This window comes from Rutidosis leptorrhynchoides, chromosome 5, assembly GCF_046630445.1.
Source record: "Rutidosis leptorrhynchoides isolate AG116_Rl617_1_P2 chromosome 5, CSIRO_AGI_Rlap_v1, whole genome shotgun sequence".
In the NCBI taxonomy this organism is placed as follows: Eukaryota; Viridiplantae; Streptophyta; class Magnoliopsida; order Asterales; family Asteraceae; genus Rutidosis; species Rutidosis leptorrhynchoides.
Genome location: NC_092337.1, coordinates 82,893,041 through 82,910,335, shown reverse-complemented (window position 1 = coordinate 82,910,335; position 17,295 = coordinate 82,893,041).

Here is a 17,295-nt window from a genome sequence, read left to right as displayed (position 1 = left end):
AGACATGTTACAAAAGTATCACCGAAGACTGAAAAGTCATCCATGAAAACTTCCATGCATTCTTCTATCATGTCGTGAAAAATCGCCATCATGCACATTTGAAAGGTTGCAGGGGCGTTGCAAAGTCCAAATGGCATGCGTTTGTAAGCAAAAGTACCATAAGGGCAAGTGAAGGTGGTTTTCTCTTGGTCCTCAGGTGCGATTGGAATTTGAAAGTGTCCGGAGAAACCGTCAAGAAAACAATAGTAACTGTTCCCAGCTAACCTTTCCAACATTTGATCAATGAAAGGTAAGGGAAAGTGATCTTTTCTGGTGACGTCATTTAATTTTCTATAATCAATACAGACACGCCATCCCGTTACAGTCCTAGTAGGAATATGATCATCTTTTTCATTTGTGATGACAGTCATGCCACCCTTCTTAGGTACGCATTGAACTGGGCTTACCCATGGACTATCAGAGATTGGATAAGTTAAACCTGCATCAAGCAGTTTAATAATTTCTTTCTTAACAACATCTTGCATATTTGGATTTAGTCTTCGTTGGCGTCGCACATATGTTTTATGACCTTCTTCTATAAGGATTTTATGTGTGCAATACGAAGGACTTATACCTTTAATGTCATGAATCTTCAATGCAATAGCTGGTTTATGAGCTTTTAGCACAGAAATGAGTTGAAATTTTTCATTTTCCGTAAGAGAAGACGATATTATTACAGGTAATTCAGATTCACCAGAAATGAGTTGAAATTTTTCATTTTCCGTAAGAGAAGACGATATTATTACAGGTAATTCAGATTCACCATGTAAATAAGCGTATTCCAAATGGGTTGGAAGTAGCTTTAACTCTAATATCGGTGGTTCTTCTATCAATGACTTGTATCGATATCTGTCTTCTTCTTTTAACATTTGAAGTTCTTCTATTGTTGGTTCGTATTCATTAGCCATAAGTGTAGCTAACATTTCAACTTCATCAATTGGTTCAGTTTCTTCTCCTAAAGAACATTCTCCTGTTCCTTGTAATTCTGGAAATTCTTGTAACAATTCTGCATGTGAATCTATGGTTTGAATATAATAACATGTATCATCTGCAGATTGTGATTGTTGCATGGCTCTATCAACAGAAAAGGTAACACTCTCGTCCTCTATACTTAGTGTAACGACCCGAATTTTTCGACTTGCTTTTGTGCCTTGTATTTTAGCGAAACTGCGTATTTGTGCCTTGCACACGTGTTTTATATTCATATTTACCCTAACATGCCTTGGAGTATGTGGAATGCTTAACTTGTCCATTGGATGCTTTATAACCGTTAGTGTTACTTGCCGTTACGAATAAACCGCGGACTGCGCGAACGTTTGACATTTGTAGGAACCGGAACTTTTGGACTACGAAATATTAATTATTATTCTATAATAATAATTACTTGGGCCTTTGGATGCTTAATTTTATTTATTTAATTGCTAAAGCCCAATAGTTAGTCTTGTTAGACTTTCTACCTTGCTGGGCTCAAGCCCACCCTACTCTAGCTAGTGACCCAATTAATTAGCCCAAGTATTATTACTAGTAGCCCATAATAATAAATAAATAAATTAATTAATTAATTAATGAGTCATACTAGCATAATTGATAAGGATTATCAACTTTGTCACATGAGATTCTAGCATAAGGACATGCTTTAGACAACCACTAACCAAAAAGCAACATGGTGTCCCCCTCCCCCCTCCCTCAAAATTTCGGCCACTATGGCCTTCACCTCACCAATCCTTGTCAATTTTTGCTTATAAATACTAGCCATTTACCTCTCACTTGTTCATTTGATTTTCACACACACTTGTTCTTTCTTTCTTTCCTTTCTAGTAATACTTGTAAGTTTTCTTTCTTCTTCCTTTTTCTTTTCAATTTCATGATCATCATCATCATTTTATGGAGATCAAAGTTCCTTTTAGCTTTGATCTTACTTATATCTTGTTGATTCAAGCATGAATCTTTCAAGAACATGGAAGATTCAAGCTTTCTAGCTTGAATCTTCATATCTTTTGTAGATCTACTTCTTTTATACTTTAATCTTTCTATTTTGTGATAAAGATTCAAACTTTTGTATGTAATCTTCATGCATCTTCAAGATCCAAGCTTTATGCTTCAAGATCTTCAAGAACAATTAAGATGCAAGCTTTCTAGCTTGAATCTTCATATCTTTTTGTTAGATCTAAGTTCTTTTTGCTTTGATCATGTTGTTTTGTTAAAAAGATTCAAACTTTTGTTTGTTATCTTCATATATCTTAAAGATCCAAGCTTTATGCTTCAAGATCTTCAAGAACATCAAAGGTTCAAGCTTTCTAGCTTTGAAACCTTGTAACTTGTGTGAAATGGATCCAAGCTCTCTAGCTTAGGGTTCCATCACCTCTTTTGACTTGGATTGTGCTTATACTTGTTGAAATGATGTAAAGTTTGTAGCTTTAGTTGTTATTGTGAATTGAAATTGTGTTAAGACTAAGGATATGATGTAACCTTGGTTCATCATCCATCTAAGACTCATGAATGAGTTTTGTTCTTACTTGGTCTTAACATATTGTGTATTGATGGTGAATCTTGGTCAAAAGTGATGCTAAACCATCAACGAGTTGTACACTTGAAGCTACAAGCATCAAGAATGAGAACCGTGATGAACATCAAGCACCAAGAACCCTACCAGAGTACTTGTCCACTGATTTTCGTATCTGATCAAACCACCTGGGCTACTAGAAAGTTGATTTTCAGTTATTTCGGTTCGAGTAGATGATTTTTTGTTTAGGCCTCCTCTTAATCCGAGTTACGGTTTAGGATTTATGGCCCTCCGATAGTCACTACACCCTATTAACGTTGTGCTGAAATTTCTGACCTACTCGCACTTAAACCGTCGCCACGGTCAAATGAAGATGAGTTAGGTTCTGGAAATTGGTCAGTGGTTAGTGGACTCATATACGAAGCCATTTCCACTGACTATGCGTCTTTTAGATTTACGTAGAGGTCGTAGCAGCTGACCGAAGTCAGCCTATTGTTTCGATCTCTATTCTTGTCGAACTTACTTAGCTTTTATGATGATGAATGATGATGACGATGACACTTAAACTTATTTTATGCACTATTAGAATTTATAAAGACAACCTACTGACCTAGTAACCTTTGATTTAGGTTGACGACCTTTCGGACCGACTTACTACTTGCGTACTTTCATTACTGACTTTACCGCTTTTATCACTGTGAGTTATAGCATCCCTTTTTACCACTTTTACTATTTTTGGGACTGAGAATACATGCGCTTTTTTTTACGTTTTACATGTTAGGCACGAGTACTTAAACTTTATATGTGTGTGGGTTATACAACGGCATAAATATTCCCTTTAGCACGGTAACGTTTAGTCATTGGTTTTTGAACCGGTGAACGCGAATCTTAGATATGGATCCATAGGATTTGACATCCCCACTCGGGCTAGTCACGCTAGCATTTAACGGGTGTTTAATACTTCGTGAACATACGCACTTGCCAGGTGTACTTTCAGGGGGTTATAAACGTTAAGTCTAGTTACCGGGTGCCCGCGGTTATGCATATACTTTTCATACTATTTTGATACGCTGTTGCAGCACTGAAATCTCGTGGCCTATCTTACGTTACTATTACAACTTAAACTATAGCTCACCAACATTCATGTTGACTTTTTAAGCGTGTATTTATTAGGTGCCTAGAGGTTTATTGCTTCCGCTGTTAGACTTGATGTCATGCTGTTGTTGAATTGCTGTTAAGGACCTGCTGTATTAGTTATCCGCTGCATTACTAGAGATGTCTCATTCATGGAACTTTTCTTTTGCATTCGTAGTTTATGTTAATTTCAAAATATGGCTTTGTAATGACCTTAGGGTCAAATACTTAAGTTTATGCTCCTATTCGTAGGATGCACGTTATCTTTTGTAAACACTATGTTTTTATGAATGCAAACTGGTTTTCAAACAGCATGTAGTATTCAACCGTGTAAAGATCCTGTTGTTGACGAATCGTACACGATGGTTTTGTACGGGGCATCTCAGTTGGTATCAGAGCATTGGTTGTAGGGAATTAGGTTGCATTAGTGAGTCTAGACCGACCCGAGTAGGATTCACTAATAGGACTAATCTACAACTAGCTTGTTTACTTGTTTCTGCGAGACTTACTGCATGCTTTGCCTACTTTCTGCTGTATGATCTCACTGCATGCTATTGCTTATCTTTACTGCCATGCGAACTTGCTGTATGCCTATTTCTGCCTTTGCATGATTACTATCTACTTTCACATGTTATCACTCATTAGTACTGATTGCCATGCTAGGTTGCTATAGTGCCTAATACATACTTGCTTATGACTTACTGATATGGAAAAGTTATTTTCCTTGTTTAGATGTCGGATATTCCACCTGTCATCATTTTGGACAGCGATTCAGACTCGTCAGCCACCTCACCTACTGCTGCTACCGACACACAGATCCCGTTAACCAGTGACCCCGGCGCTTCATCCTCCGGAACCAGCAGCCATACACCTGTACCAGTGGTTACCGCAGTCGGAGCTCAGGACCCTCCGGAGATTCCAGCTCCAGTTGCCCCGGTACCTCAGGAGCCACAACCTCGCCCCGGTGGTGTTGTGATTCCCGCGGAATTCGGGGAAGGTCTATTCCGTAACCATTTACGCATGTGGTGCCGACGCGCTCCTGATGGACGTCTTGTGCCGATTCCGCCCGGCAGATACCGACAGATGATGGCCGCTCGAGGACAGCCTGTTCAGCCACCCGTGCAGCCAACCCCAGCTGATACATCATCCGATGGCTCATCTACAGATGACACTAGTGACGATGACTCCGACGAGGAGGACCTTGATGATGCACCTGTACAGCTACCTTCCACCCTGCCGAAGAAGCGGTACCGTTTCGATGGCACCGTTATTCCGGGGATCAATGGAGGATGAGCATTCACTGACGCACATGGCCAGCGTTGTAGGGTTACCGCCCGTAATCGGGTCGTGCCTTACCCGACTGATCCGTTCGTGCGTAAGCCTTACCGCCATGCAGCATCTACCTCTGGAGCTGGACCATCTGCACCACCAGCGCCACCTGCACCAGCAGCTCCACCTGCTCTGCCAGCCCCTCCCTCTGTCGAGGAACTGACGAGTGTGGTGGAGATCCTCCATGCTCGGGTAACTGAGCTCGAGGAGCAGATGTCCCATGTGCTGGACATCCTTTACCCACCGTCACCATAGAGCTTTGTAGTAGGTTTCATTTTGTAATCTCGTTTGTAGTTCCATGATTTCCTTATGTAATGTGCGAACTTATGCGAATGTATGCAACTCTTTATTAATTAATGGAACTTTGTATTGTTTAATTCTTGCACAGTGTTCTATTTACATTACTGTATGTTGGTTTTGCGGTATTTGTGCCTGGTTGCGTTACTTAATTAGCATGCATTGTGTTGTTTCCGTGTTTACTATATACTATATTATTATTTATTAAAGGCTGGATTTTGACTTAAGTCAAAACTTTTGTTTCGAAGGGCAATGGAAAACACACGAACAACACCCACAGCAGCTTAAATCGAAGAGAAGATTAATGAACGAGTCGCCGCAGCCTTGGCGGAAATGAACCCTCAAGCTGAACCACCGTCGGTTATCCAACCCGTTCGAAACGGGTGCACCTACAAGGAATTCCAGAGCTGTAAACCACATAACTTCAGCGGAACTGAGGGGCCTGTTGGTCTCACAAGATGGTTTGAAAAGCTTGAATCAGTATTCCGAGTCAGCAACTGTTCCGAGTCCAACAAAACCAAATTTGCTTCCTGCACGCTATCTGATGGCGCCCTCACGTGGTGGAACACCATGGCACAGGCATAAGGTATTGATGAGGCGTATGATACGCCATGGGAGGTGTTCAAAGTGGCTATGATTGATGAGTATTGTTCGAGAACCAAGATACAAAAGATGAAAATGGAGTTTATGCAATTGAAGGCTGTTGGCAACGATCTCGATGGTTACAATCGGAGGTTTCGTGAGTTAGCTCTTATGTGTCCTACCATGGTCACCCCGGAATTCAAGCGTATGGAAAGATACTTTTGGGGACTCCCTAAGTCAATTAAGGGTAATGTCACCTCGTCCAAGCCACCGAATGTTCCCGAAGCAATGTGTATGGCGCATACACTCATGAATCAGATTCTCATCGATGAACCGGAGAAGTCCAAGTCGGAAGCGGGTAGTAGTGACAAGCGAAAGTGGGATAACAGTAAGGGGAGGACCTATGATCAAACCCCTGCTAAGAGACACAACAACGGTGGAAACCCCAACCCCGGCACAAGCTCCAACCCGAACTACAAAGGTACCCTACCGCAATGCAAGAGGTGTTACAAACACCACACTGGGTATTGTAATGTTGGTTGTGAGAAGTGCCAACGGTCTGGGCATATAGGTAAGGATTGCAAGGTCACTACTTTGAATGCAAGGGCAAACCCCACTGGGCCGAAGAAGTGCTACGGATGCGGAAAGATGGGCCACTTCAGGAATGAGTGTCCCGACAAGCGAAAAGACGGCGGATTACCGCGAGGTAGAGCTTTTAATGTTAATGCAAGGGATGCACGCGAGAACCCCGACTTGGTGACAGGTATATTCACTATCAACAATCTTTTAGCTTCTGTCCTATTTGATACTGGTGCTGATAGAAGTTATGTATGTAGACACTTTTGTGATAAGATAAATTGGTCATTAGTTCCTTTAAAAGAAAGTGTGCTTATCGAGGTAGCCAACGGTAAACTTGAAAAGGTTGACCAAATTGGCCGAGGAGCTATTATTAACATAGCTGGCATGGATTTCGAAATTGACTTGATACCCATCAAATTAGGAAGCTTTGACGTGATTGTCAGCATGGACTGGTTGACTAAAGTAAGGGCCGATGTTATCTATGGAGATAAAGCTCTTCGTATACCACAAGGAGATGGTGAGCCACTGGTTATATACGGAGAGAGATGTAGTTCGAAACTGAACCTCATTAGTTGTATGAAAGCGTAGAAGATCATGAAGAAAGGACGTCTTGCTGTTTTAGCACACGTGAAGGCTTTAGAAACAGAAGAGAAGAGTGTGAATGATGTGGGAATCGTGAATGAATTCGTCGATGTCTTTTCGGAAGAACTGCCTGGATTACAGCCACCAAGAGCAGTGGAGTTCCAGATCGATCTAGTGCCCGGAGCTGCACCCGTAGCTCGTGCGCCTTATCGTCTGGCACCTTCAAAACTGCAAGAATTGCAGAGTCAACTATAGGAATTGCTCAACCGAGGGTTTATCCAACTAAGCTCGTCGCCTTGGGGCGCACCTGTTTTATTCGTGAAGAAGAAGGACGGATCTTTCCGCATGTGTATCGACTACCACGAACTCAATAAATTGATGATCAAGAATCGATATCCTCTTCCCTGAATTTACGATCTTTTTGATCAGCTACAAGGATCAAGCGTTTACTCTAAGATCGATTTGAAATCTGGTTATCACCAGTTGAGGGTGAAGGAGAGTGATGTGATGAAGACTGCGTTTAGAACCCGCTATGGTCATTACGAGTTTCTCGTGATGCCGTTCGGATTAACCAACGCACCAGCCGTATTCATGGACCTCATGAATCGTGTCTGCAAGCCTTATCTGGATAAATTCGTTATCGTCTTCATAGATGATATCCTCATCTACTCCAAGAGCGAAGAAGAACATGAGCAACATCTTCGGTTAGTGCTTAAACTCTTGAGACAAGAGCAACTTTATGCCAAATTCTCCAAGTGTGAATTTTGGCTGAAGGAAGTCCAATTTCTGGGTCATATTGTGAGTGATCAAGGTATCAAAGTTAATCCTGCCAAGATCAAGGCTATCAGCATGTGGGAAACCCCCACTACTCAGACTCATATCCGCCAATTTCTAGGTCTTGCCGGTTATTACCGAAGGTTCATTGAAGTTTTCTCTTTGATTTCGCGTCCTTTGACTGCGTTAACTCATAAAGGGAAGAAGTTCGTTTAGGAAACCGAACAAGAAGCATCATTTCAAACCCTGAAACAGAAGTTAACCACCGTACCTATCTTATCTCTTCCTGAAGGCAGTGACGACTTCGTTGTGTACTGCGATGCTTCGAAGAATGGTTTTGGTTGTGTGTTGATGCAAAGAACGAAGGTCATTGCCTATGCATCTCGTCAACTGAAGGTCCACGTGCGAAACTACACTACTCACGATCTCGAACTTGGAGTCGTTGTGTTCGCATTGAAGCTGTGGAGACACTATCTTTATGGAACAAAGAGTACTATCTTTACCGATCACAAGAGTCTCCAACACATCTTCGATCAGAAGCAACTGAACATGAGACAGCGTCGATGGATTGAGACACTAAACGACTACGATTGTGAACTTTGCTACCATCCGGGCAAGGCCAACCTTGTAGCTGACGCTCTAAGTTGAAAGGAGAGAACGGTACCTCTTCGTGTTCGGGCTCTGAACATCACCATCCATTCGAACCTCCATAGCCAGATCTGAGTAGCCCAAGAAGAGGCTCTCAAGGAGGAGAACATATCTCACGAATACTTGAACATCCTCGTCTCTAAATTCGAGGTTAGGGAGTCTGGACTCTGATTTTATACCGGAAGAATTTGGGTACCTCGTTATGAAGATCTACGGAACCTTATACTTGATGAAGCCCACAAGTCGAGATATTTGATTCATCCAGGAGCCGTAAAAATGTACCACGATCTTAAGGAACAGTATTAGTGGCCAAATCTTAAGAAGGATGTTGCAACTTATGTTGGAAGGTGTTTGACTTGTTCGAAGGTTAAGGCTGAACATCAGAGGCCATCTGGATTACTTCAACAACCAGAAATCCCGCAATGGAAATGGGAAGAAATTACAAAGGATTTCATCATGAAGCTAACAAAGACGGTGGGCGGATACGATACAATCTGGGTTATCGTTGACCGTCTTACCAAATCTGCTCATTTTCTAGCGATGAAAGAAACAGATACAATGGAGAGACTTGCTCAACTGTACATCAAAGAGGTTGTATCTCGTCATGGTGTGCCTCTATCAATTATCTCAGATCGCGATCCCCGTTTTGCTTCTAGATTCTGGCGTTCTTTGCAAGAAGTCTTGGGAACCCGTCTCGACATGAGCACCACTTATCACCCACAGACCGACGGTCAGAGTGAACGAACGATTCAGACATTGGAGGACATGTTGCGTGCCTGTGTTATTGACTTTGAAAAGTCTTGGGAAAGGCATCTTCCGCTAACCGAATTCTCTTACAACAATAGTTATCATTCGAGTATTAAAGCCGCGCCTTTTGAAGCGTTGTATGGCCGCAAGTGCCGTTCTCCTATTTGTTGGGCCGAGTTAGGCGAAGTGCAAATCACCGGACCCGAGATAGTCTATGAAACGATGGAGAAGATTTCTCAGATTCAGGCGAGACTTAAGACGGCCCGCGATCGCCAAAAGAGTTATGTTGATCTTAAACGTAAAGACTTCGAATTCAACGTAGGTGACCGTGTGATGTTGAAGGTCGCACCTTGGAAAGGTGTAATTCGCTTTGGAAAGCGCGGAAAGTTAAACCCGCGATACATTGGTCCCTTTGAAATTGTGGAACGTGTCGGACCGGTTGCTTACCGTTTGGATCTTCCGACTCAGTTGAGTGTTGTTCATCCTACCTTCCATGTATCAAATTTGAAGAAGTGTCTCGCTCCACCGGAACTTATCATACCCCTGAAGGAACTTACGATTGATGATCAACTCCACTTCATGGAAGAGCCTGTCGAAACTATGGACCGTGAGGTCAAAACCTTGAAACACAATAAGATTCCAATTGTCCGAGTTCGATGGAATGCCAAGCGTGGACCTGAGTTTACCTGGGAACGAGAGGATCAAATGATGCAAAAGTATCCTCACCTTTTTCCGACTCTATCACCTTCAGCTTAAATTTCGGGACGAAATTTCCAATAACAGGTGGGTAATGTTACGACCCGAATTTTTCGACTTGCTTTTGTGCCTTGTATTTTAGCGAAACTGCGTATTTGTGCATACTGTGTTACTTTATTACTCCAGAACCTTGGCACACGTGTTTTATATTCATATTTACCCTAAAACATGCCTTGGTGTATGTGGAATGCTTAACTTGTCCATTGGATGCTTTATAACCGTTAGTGTTACTTGCCGTTACGAATAAACCGCGGACTGCGCGCACGTTTGACAATTTTCGGAACCGGAACTTTTGGACTGCGAAATATTAATTATTATTTTATAATAATAATTACTTGGGCCTTTGGATGCTTATTTTATTTATTTAATTGCTAAAGCCCAATAGTTAGTCTTGTTGGACTTTCTACCTTGTTGGGCTCAAGCCCACCCTACTCTAGCTAGTGACCCAATTAATTAGTCCAAGTATTATTACTAGTAGCCCATAATAATAAATAAATAAATAAATTAATGAGTCATACTAGCATAATGGATAAGGATTATCAACTTTGTCACATGGGATTCTAGCATAAGGACATGCTTTAGACAACCACTAACCAAAAAGCAACATGGTGTCCCCCTCCCCCCCCCCCTCCCTCAAAATTTCGGCCACTATGGCCTCCACCTCACAAATCCTTGTCAATTTTTGCTTATAAATACTAGCCATTTACCTCTCACTTGTTCATTTGATTTTCACACACACTTGTTCTTTCTTTCTTTCCTTTCTAGTAATACTTGTAAGTTTTCTTTCTTCTTCCTTTTTCTTTTCAATTTCATGATCATCATCATCATTTTATGGAGATCAAAGTTCCTTTTAGCTTTGATCTTACTTATATCTTGTTGATTCAAGCATGAATCTTTCAAGAACATGGAAGATTCAAGCTTTCTAGCTTGAATCTTCATATCTTTTGTAGATCTACTTCTTTTATACTTTAATCTTTCTATTTTGTGATAAAGATTCAAACTTTTGTATGTAATCTTCATGCATCTTCAAGATCCAAGCTTTATGCTTCAAGATCTTCAAGAACAATTAAGATGCAAGCTTTCAAGCTTGAATCTTCATATCTTTTTGTTAGATCTAAGTTCTTTTTGCTTTGATCATGTTGTTTTGTTAAAAAGATTCAAACTTGTGTTTGTTATCTTCATATATCTTAAAGATCCAAGCTTTATGCTTCAAGATCTTCAAGAACATCAAAGGTTCAAGCTTTCTAGCTTTGCAACCTTGTAACTTGTGTGAAATGGATCCAAGCTCTCTAGCTTAGGGTTCCATCACCTCTTTTGACTTGGATTGTGCTTATACTTGTTGAAATGATGTAAAGTTTGTAGCTTTAGTTGTTATTGTGAATTGAAATTGTGTTAAGACTAAGGATATGATGTAACCTTGGTTCATCATCCATCTAAGACTCATGCATGAGTTGTGTTCTTACTTGGTCTTAACATATTGTGTATTAATGGTGAATCTTGGTCAAAAGTTATGCTAAACCATCAACGAGTTGTACACTTGAAGCTACAAGCATCAAGGATGAGAACCGTGATGAGCATCAAGCACCAAGAACCCCACCGGAGCACTTGTCCACAGATTTTCGTATCTGATCAGACCACCTGGGCTTCTGGAAAGCTGATTTTCAGTTATTTCGGTTCGAGTAGATGATTTTCCGTTTAGGCCTCGTCTTAATCCGAGTTACGGTTTAGGATTTATGGCCCTCCGATAGTCACTACACCTTATTAACGTTGTGCTGAAATTTCTGACCTACTCGCACTTAAACCGTCGCCACGGTCAAACGAAGACAAGTTAGGTTCTGGAAACTGGTAAGTGGTTAGTGGACTCATATACGGAGCCATATCCACTGACTATGCATCTTTTCAATTTACGTAGAGGTCGTAGCTGCTGACCAAAGTCAGCCTATTGTTTCGATCTCTATTCTTATCGAACTTACTTAGCTTTTATGATGATGAATGATGATGATGATGACACTTGAACTTATTTTATGCACTATTAGAATTTATAAAGACAACCTACTGACCTAGTAACCTTCGATTTAGGTTGACGACCTTTCAGACCGACTTACTACTTGCGTACTTTCATTACTGACTTTACCGCTTTTATCACTGTGAGTTATAGCATCCCTTTTTACCACTTTTACTATTTTTGGGACTGAGAATACATGCGCTTTTTTTTACGTTTTACATGTTAGGCATGAGTACTTAAACTTTATATGTGTGTGGGTTATACAACGGCATAAATATTCCCTTTAGCACGGTAAAGTTTAGTCATTGGTTTTTGAACCGGTGAACGCGAATCTTAGATATGGATCCATAGGATTTGACATCCCCACTCGGGCTAGTCACGCTAGCATTTAATGGGTGTTTAATACTTCGTGAACATACGCACTCACCAGGTGTACTTTCAGGGGGTTATAAACGTTAAGTCTAGTTACCGGGTGCCCGCGGTTATGCATATACTTTTCATACTGTTTTGATACGCTGTTGCAGCACTGAAATCTCGTGGCCTATCTTACGTTACTATTACAACTTAAACTATAGCTCACCAACATTCGTGTTGACTTTTTAAGGGTGTATTTCTCAGGTGCCTAGAGGTTTATTGCTTCTGCTGTTAGACTTGATGTCATGCTGTTGTTGAATTGCTGTTAAGGACCTGCTGTATTAGTTATCCGCTGCATTACTAGAGATGTCTCATTCATGAAACTTTTCTTTTGCATTCGTAGTTTATGTTAATTTCAAACTATGGCTTTGTAATGACCTTAGGGTCAAATACTTAAGTTTATGCTCCTATTCGTAGGATGCACGTTATCTTTTGTAAACACTATGTTTTTATGAATGCAAACTGGTTTTCAAACAGCATGTAGTATTCAACCGTGTAAAGATCCTGATATTGATGAATCGTACATGATGGTTTTGTACGGGGCGTCACACTTAGGGTCAGTTTCTTACCAAACACGTCTATTATTGCTTTAGCCGTGTTTAAGAATGGTCTTTCTAATATAAGAGGAACTCGAGAATCTTCTTCCATGTCCAGAATAACAAAGTCTACTGGAAATACTAAAGTACCAACTTTAACTAGCATGTTCTCCGTTATCCCTCTAGGATATTTTACTGAACGATCGGCTAGTTGTATGCTTATTCGTGTTGGTTTCAATTCTCCAACGTCTAGTTTAGCGTATAGTGAATATGGCATTAAATTTATACTAGCACCTAAATCTGCCAATGCTTTTATTAAATTAAGACTACCCAGAAAACATGGAATTGTGAAACTTCCTGGATCTGATAATTTTTCTGGTATCTTATTCAACAGCACTGCAGAACAATTAGCATTCATTGTAATAGCCGAGAGTTCTTCCATTTTCTTTCTATTTGTGATTATATCTTTTAGAAATTTAGCATATCTAGGCATTCCTGAAATCACATCAATGAAAGGAAGATTTACATTTATTTGTTTAAACATATCCAAGAATTTGAATTGCTCGGCTTCAAGTTTTTCTTTTCTCATTTTACTCGGGTAAGGAAGCGGTGGTTGGTATGGTTTAACATAAGGTTTTGCCTTAACTGTGTTATCTTCATTAACCTTTTCAACTACCAGTTATGTTTCCTTATCTCGCTCAGGCTGTGGTGCCTGTGGAGTAGGAATAGAGTCATCAGAAATTATAGGTATTTCAGGTGGTTTAAGTGTAATACCACTTCTTGTGGTAATGGCTTTAGCTGTTTCATTTCGGGGGTTAGCATTTGTATCGCTAGGTAGACTTCCCGATTTTCTTTCACCTATCAACCTTGCTAGGTTACTTACTTCTTGTTCCAGATTTTAGATTGAAGCTTGTTGATTTCTAAATGCTTGAGCATTTTGTTCATTAGTTTGTTTCTGAGATGTGAAAAACTGCGTTTGAGATTCAACTAGCTTTGACATCATGTCTTCTAAATTTGGCTTTTTATCATCGGTTTGTGGTGGTTTATTTGGAAAAATAGGTCTTTGCTGGTTATAAGTATTATTAGATACTTGTTGATTGTTAGGACCTTGTTGGTTGTTGTATGGAACATTTCGGTTATAATTTTAATTTTGATTGTAGTTTGGTCTTGGCGGTTGATAATTATTTTGATAATTATTTCCAGGCCTTTGGTTCATGTATGAAACATTCTCTCTTTGTTCCATTGTTTGTTCAATACTAAGACAATCTTTTGTCAAATGTGGTCCTCCACACTGCTCACAATTAATTCTAATTGCGTGAATATCCTTAGTCATCTTTTCCATTCGTCTGTCGAAAGCATCTAACTTTGCGGAAATGGAATCAAAGTCATGGCTAGAATCGGCTCTAGCCGCTTTTGATGATCTAACGATGTCTTTTTCTTGATGCCACTCATGTGTGACGACCCAGAAATTTCCGACCAAATTTAAACTTAACCTTTATATGTTTCCGACACGATAAGCAGAATTTGTAATTTTGAATCTCAAAAAGTTTGGAACTACATTCATGTAATCAATTACCCTTTGACCGTGTTCGATGATTCATGAACAATTATGAGTATATAGATATGTATATATAATATATAATATTAACTGAAAACATTAACAAAGTATTAGATATATGATACTTTACATGAACGTATTTGTTTCGATATATTTATCGACAGAATTAAGAGATAATATCAAATGATTGAATTATCAGATACATTATGATATGATTACGGGCCTATGTTATGAGGTCCACTGTGATTTAAGAAATCTATTCTTTTTAACAACATTCGAAAAATGGTAAAGTGATTTATAAATAAGAACAAATGTGTCAATTAACGGGAACTAGACAAGGGTTAGTGGAAATTCCTGTTTAATTTCCAAGGCATGTTTTATAATATTTTCCTCGTGACCTTGATAAGATAACTATGTTAACTTTCATTTTATTTAATATGAAAATAAGAACGTGGAGTGTAAATAACTTAGATGTTGGATATCGACAAGTTAAGTAACTCGACATTTTTCATTAAGATGATTTCATACGTTTATTTAACCTTTGGACTTTATCCCATGCTTCACCAACAGACTGTAATTTAAAAACTTGAAACCTATTATGAATATATATAATTCTACTTTTCTAAAATGTTTTGTGATATAACGATTTCCATTATTTTAACCTTTTAACAAAATGATTCTTAAATATATTTAGTTTTGGAAAACAAAATTATCATATTTATTTGATTTAGTTTCAAAAGTACAAAAAACGTTTTCAGTTTAAAAAGAACTTTATTATTAAAACGTATATATCTTTTATAAATATTTAGAACCACTTTTGACAACTCATTACTTAACCAGTATGATAAAGATAACGATATTTATATTTTATTTTATTAAATATATATAATGATTTAAATTAATATTATATATATTTATACGTGTATTATACGTATATAGTTTTATACTTTTACTATACTTTAACTTTACATTTACTTTACTTTTATTTTACTTTAACTTTAATAATTCATACTTTAATAATTCACTTTAATAATTCATACTTTAATAATTCACTTTAATAATTCATACTTTAATAATAATTCACTTTAATAATTCACTTTAATAATTCATACTTTAATAATTCACTTTAATAATTCACTTTAATAATTCATACTTTAATAACTCACTTTAATAATTCACTTTAATAATTCATACTTTAATAATTCACTTTAATAATTTAAAAATATATTATAAATAGAATTCAACAGGTTTCATTATTTCATAGAAACTTGAAAATATATTTCTCTAAACTCTCTCAATCGAATTACATATATATATATATATATATATATATATATATATATATATATATATATATATATATATATATATATATATATATATATATATATATATATATATATATATTTTCTTTGTATTATTTCAAGATATTATTAGTATACATAAAATACTACGACGGAGTTATACTCAGACGATTTCAAAATAAGTTTTCAAACGGGATAGAGCTAAGAAAATTATGGGTTATAGCTATGGAGGTTATGGGTATTGATCGAGGGTATTGCTCGTGAGGTCAACCTAATGTTTATCATTTTCGTTGCATCTACGTACTTTCCTGCAATATTGAATCACAATATTGATACGTTCGTGAATTCGAGACAAACCCTGCACTTGTTCAGTGCAGTCATATACATAATTGCTACGAAATACAGTATTGTGAGTTTCATTTGCTCCCTTTTTAATTGCTTTTGCAATATATATTTTTGGGCTGAGAATACATGCGCTGTTTTATAAATGTTTTACGAAGTAGGCACAAGTACTAAAACTAATTCTATGTGGGTTTAAACCAGAAATATACCCTTAGCTTGGTAACATTAAACTACTTGTCTATGTACGGTAGGCGCGAATCCTAAAGATAGATCTATTAGGCCTGACAAACCCCATCCTGACTATGGGATGCTTTAGTACTTCGAGGATGTACGGTAGGCACGAATCCTAAAGATAGATCTATTGGGCCTGACAAACCCCATCCTGACTATGGGATGCTTTAGTACTTCGAGGTTATTTTAAACACACCTGATCTGGTGTACTTTAGAGGGTAAAACATGAACGTTAAGGCTTGTTACCGGGTGCCTACAACTTATAGAATACTTTTAAACACTTGCGAGTGTACGGATATTTATGGAAACTGAAATCTTGTGGTCTATTACTATTACGGAAATGATTGATTATGATAAACTAATGAACTCACCAACCTTTTGGTTGACACTTTAAAGCATGTGTATTCTCAGGTATTAAAGAATTCTTCCGCTGTGCATTAGCTCATTTTAAGGATATTACCTGGAGTCATTCATGACATACTTTGAATGACGTTGCATTCGAGTCGTTGAGTTCATCAAGATTAATATTAAGTCAATTATAGTTGGATGTAATATGAAATGGTATGCATGCCGTCAATTTTTGATGTAAAGAAAGTTTGTCTTTTAAAAACGTATGCAATGTTTGTAAAACGTATCATATAGAGGTCAAATACCTAGCGATGTAATCAACTATTGTGAATCGTTTATAATGTATATGAACGGGTCCTTTCAGTTGGTATCAGAGCGGTGGTCTTAGCGAACCAGGTCTTGCATTAGTGTGTCTAATTGATAGTTGTTAAGATGCATTAGTGAGTCTGGACTTCGACCGTGTCTGCATGTCAAAAGTTTTGTTTATCATTTTTAGTCGGAAATCATCTACTTACTATCCTTAGAAAATTACCTGCTTATCATTATTAGTCTAGACACGTCTTGCTGCATTGATTGCATGAATAGTG